Below are 4,992 nucleotides of genomic sequence, written 5' to 3' on the forward strand. Positions count from 1 at the left end.
GTTGGTAATATATTTTCTGTGTGAGTGTTTGTAGCTGTGTAGGAGATGAGTTAGCGGGTTGTTTTTGGGATTTCCATGTATCTAAAGAGTCACGTTGTCCCCGGCAGTGGCACTTATTGACACATTTGAACCTGCTATAACTATCCTGGAAAAAGATAGACATTTGTCATCATGAAGGCAGCAGTGGCAACAACAGGGGCCTCTTCTTTCTCAGTGATTCCAGCTGGGAAATCCTTCCTTTCAATTACCGCGGACAGCAGCTGAACCAGCTTCAGCACACTGAAGAACACCTCTGTCATTTCAGCTTAGAGAGCCTCGGAGAATGCTGCCAGTAATTAACACGCCACAAGTTGGAAACAAAAAAAAAAAATTGTATTCATGAATCTGGGAACACGCATGACAGGCGGGGAAGAAAGACATGTTAGTGCTGCGTGAGGCGGCCCTGGTTTCCTCTGCTGTTAGAGCGGTACACTCAGTTCACTTGGTCCTGTAATTGTTGAATCTGAATTGATCCAAATAATCATCTTAAGTTGTCGCTCACCCGTGCAGGGTCAGCTGTTACTTCCATTTCTTTTGTTTATTAAGTCATGGCAATTGTCTCATAATTTCACTCTTCGGATGATGGAAAACTTGAGTGTTGAGTTTATGGTCTTTTTTGGACAGATTTTAAATTGAGAGAGGTCACCAGCTCAAAGCCCAGAGTGTGGAATGCCATTTTCTCAGCTTTTTAATACTCTCTGGCCTTGGTCAGTGGATGAATGTGTCTGCATTTGATTTGCTTCACCAATCTGGCGGAACCAATGAAAGCCAGGGGACGTTTGAGCATAAACTGACTTGAGTTATTTTTTACAGGAAAAGGGCTGAGGCTAAATGAAGCCCTTTTTTTAAACTTTTTTTTTTTTTTTTTTTTGAAGAGTTACAGGGTGAAAGTTGTTTGATTTGAGACAGAGTGATTCCTTTTGTTGTAGCTCCCATGTAAATACTGCTGCACTTTCAAAGGCCATTTATGAACTTGTAAAAGAAGAATAAAGGTTGTCAATCAGTTTGATGGGCCATCATTATGAGATATTGCTCTCTGGTGCCAACCATACTGAGGCAACAGTGCCATCTGTAGTCTGGATGAAGAACTCATGAGTGTAGGTAAAACCTTTGCATGCATCAATAAGTGACAGTGTGCACCTGGAAGTAGGCTGTCATGCTCTAAACTTAACCTATATGTAATATTATTTCTTGCCTGTCTGCAACTCTGATTTGCTGAACAAGAAAAAAGTGGGTTCCGCACCATTTATCAGTCATGAATCTGATAAATCTCTTCCTTGCGTTCAGCTGTGCTTTCCAAACATATCCTTGTAGAGTCAAGAAAAATAGCATCTTGGCCCCTGCCTGTACTGTAGAGTCTGAATAAAACCGAGCATCACTTCTCACCTCACTGTTTGCAACTCCTCCAGCTCCTGACAGTCTTTTCAACCTTTGTCCCAGTAAGTCCATACCTGGACAGCAGAGCCAGATAAAAAGCTAGGCGAACGAGAACCTTCTAACTCCACTAAGCCGCTGGCTCAGCTTAATGTGTGTAGGGGAGTCGCTATTAGTGCTGCCCATAATCCTGGATTCCCTGGGAGATTAGCCCCTGGAGAGGGTTTGCTTGTCCTTGGCTGCTCTACAGTGGCCAGGTTAGCCGAACAGGATGAGCCGCAGGATGATAAGCTTACATTGGGATTGAGCTGTGCCTGGTCAGCCCCTTCATCAAAAGCAAGGGCGATGAGAGTGATTTACAGATGTTTGAGGATCACATTGAAAAACAAAATGTTTCTCCAGTAATAGATATCCTCTTGGCAATATTTAATCTTTTATTATTAAAATAATAAAAGGACATGTGAAATTACAGATCACTTTTTTGTTACAGGTTGCCTTTGTTTAACAGCCCATCAAGATGACTGACAAATGTTAAAGCAAGACGTTTACAACTTGGCTTCTGCAAGAAGTAAAGTTTCCTGTTAAACCACACAACTGTCAAATAAGAATGATTTGCACGCTAAGATGAACACATGCTCCTGGAAAGCTGCTGTGCATATTTCAGGCTCTATGGATGACTATGCTGGTCTTTTGGTCCCACCAGTCCAGTCCAGACTGAAATATTTCAGCAGCTATCAGATGGATTACCACAGTCCCCAAGGAAGATTCCTACTGATTTTGATGATCTCCTGACTTTTACTATAAGGCCATCAGCAGGTTTGGTTCTTAGTTACACGTCTTAACAACTGTGGAATGGAACGCTGTTTAACTAATACAGGTATTCATGGTGTCCAGAGGATGACCCTGATTATCCCCTGACTTGTGCTGCCAGCAGGTCAACATTCTCACCTATCTAGACGAATATCTAAACATCTTTTGGATGGATGGGTGGATGAATACATTTGTACAGACATCCATGGTCCTCAGAGGATGAATCCCTGTGACTCTGGTAATCACCTGGCTTTTCCTGTAGAGCCACCACCAGGCTGACATGTTGTTTTGAGTAAAACAGCCTTTGGTGATCCCTGACTTTTCTTTGACGAGGGGTGGTAAGTTTTTTGCCTGGGGTAGGAGATGAGTTGCATTAATGTGCAGTTCAAGTCTTTAAGTGATCATGCTGTCTGAGAAAATGGATAACATCGGCCTTCATGCAGTCATCCGGAGGTCCTTGGCCTGGTTTGACCTGATTTGGCACCTTCAGACTATTACATTTCTTCCCAAAAATGAAGAAGGAGCCCAGTGGTCACCATTTTGACAGTGTGTCAAATGTCATTTCTGCTATGGACCACTTTTTGGAGGTCCTAGATTCCAACTTCTACAGTGAAGGGATCTGTGTGCTGTATGCTGATGTGCCAGGTTTTCTAAAATGGACTCCTTCTACCTTAGGCCATGAATTTACCTATCAAGGGAATGAGGGCGATCAAAGCGAAGGTAGAAGATGAGACAGTGAGGGCGCTGAAGGAAAAAGAAAGTGGAGGGCTGCAAGACAGAAGGAAGAGCGAGCTGCTCCATGATGCTCGGGAGGAGTGAGTGGAAAAGGAGAGCAGGGCTCCAGCTAGCTCATCTGTCTCTGTCTGTTTTAGGGGGAGATGCTGGGAGTGCTAAAGATGGATGAGGCATGCAGTGCTAAATCCTGCTCTGCCCAGTCACACAAACAGGCCTGGTGATGAAATAGTGTTTTGGCTACAAGTAGAGACAGCCTGACCCACTCCCTTTTTTCTGGGAATGGAGATGCAGGAGAATCAGAGAGTTGGATCCGTGGCGATGGATCAGTCAAATAACACCTGACATGTAGAGGAGAGTTGTAAGGAGATAACCGCTCTCATTGCCATCCAGAACTCACTTAACAAATTCACAATTATCTGTGCAACTCTGAGCGCTTCCAAGCTTTTGATCCATTTCAATTAGCTTTGAATATTAACACGCGCACACAGCAATAAATGCACATTCATTATTTTGGTGTATTTGCATAGATTTGCTTGGCTTGTCGCGTCAAATTAAGTTGGTTTTCATGATGGAATACATTTTGTGGAAAATAATGTTTGACAAGCATGCATTCATCAAAGTAGGGGTTTTTTGCCTTGGATACAGAACTGAGAGTTGACCACATTTCATTCATCCGTTCAAAGCACAGTCAAAGCACCAACTGCTTTACTACATACTGATAAGGAGGCTGGATGTTTAAGTGGAAAGGGGGAGATTTGAATTGCAGAATGAAATGCAAGTGCTGCATATGAAGCAGGAGGGTCACCTGGCAAAGTGATGCTTTTCTTTCTGGTCACTGCACAATGTTTCCTTGTTGATTCTGTTTTATCCCCCCCCCCCCCCCCACCCAATTGCACCAGCATGCAATGCAAACTTAATTTTTTCTCCAAGGGGCACGGATGCTGGGAAATAATTTCCTCTCAAGGCAAAAGAACATCCCTGAGCAAAGACTGTGTGTGTGTGAGAGAGAGAGAGAGAGGGAGGGGGGTGTGTGGTTATAAATGTGCAGACAATGTGCAGGCATGCCTTTGTGTCAGCTCGAGTTTGTATGCGCATGAGAGTGTGTGTGTGAGTGAGACTATGTGGTAATTTCAACAATATGAAGAGCTTTTGCCCGTGGAATTAAAACTATTGGCTTCAGGCAGTTCTTGTCCTCCTAAGCCTCTTGACCAGGAGGCTCCAGACTGCTGCGATCTTCTTCCAGAGGATATTCTGCGGCCTCCACAAGTCTTTCTGGTTGTTGCTCCGGCTTCTCAGCTCCAGGCTCTCTGGCAAAGGCCTCGACCCGTGCACATGTCGAGGCTGCATCCTGTCTGCAAACTCTGTCACAGTGTAGCGCATGTGTCAAATCAGAGAGGGGCAAGTTGCTGGCTCCAACAGACAGTTGTTCTTTCCAGCCCAGGCTTCCCAAACCGCAAATCCCCTCTCAGAGCGTCTTCTCAGCCAGAATGCACAGGCTTACCCCACACAAGGCCCAGGGCCTAATTACAGAAAGGAGGGAAAACCAGAATTGGCTACTGATTGAGCTTCCTGGGTGAATGTTAATGGCAACCACAGAGGGATATTTTATACCCTGAGAGGGATGCAGCAGAGACTGGGAGTATGTGGAAGTAGGGAAGGCTCGGGGCTGTACAGACAAGGCTTTACATGGGTTTATGAATACAAACAAGCTATAGCATGTTATTTTATTCCATAGGCATTGTGAGACATTTCATCTGTGTGTACACTGACATAATACCATCCAGGAATGGTAAACACTATTTTACTACAGTGCTGTCAAAGGAGTTCCACTCATTCCAACTGTGAACAATGGGACACACATTAAAGCTTTCTTCTTTGCAGTTTGATTACCCACATACCATGGTGTCAGTCACAGGATGTAACCAAGAACTTTAACTCAAGTACTTTACTTGTGAATTTCCATTTTACACTACATGTATTTTTAATGTTAAAAGCTGTTTGGACAAAACCAGGACAGCTGACCCGATTTCATGT

The sequence above is a fragment of the Toxotes jaculatrix genome, chromosome 8, assembly GCF_017976425.1.
Source record: "Toxotes jaculatrix isolate fToxJac2 chromosome 8, fToxJac2.pri, whole genome shotgun sequence".
NCBI lineage: Eukaryota > Metazoa > Chordata > Actinopteri > Toxotidae > Toxotes > Toxotes jaculatrix.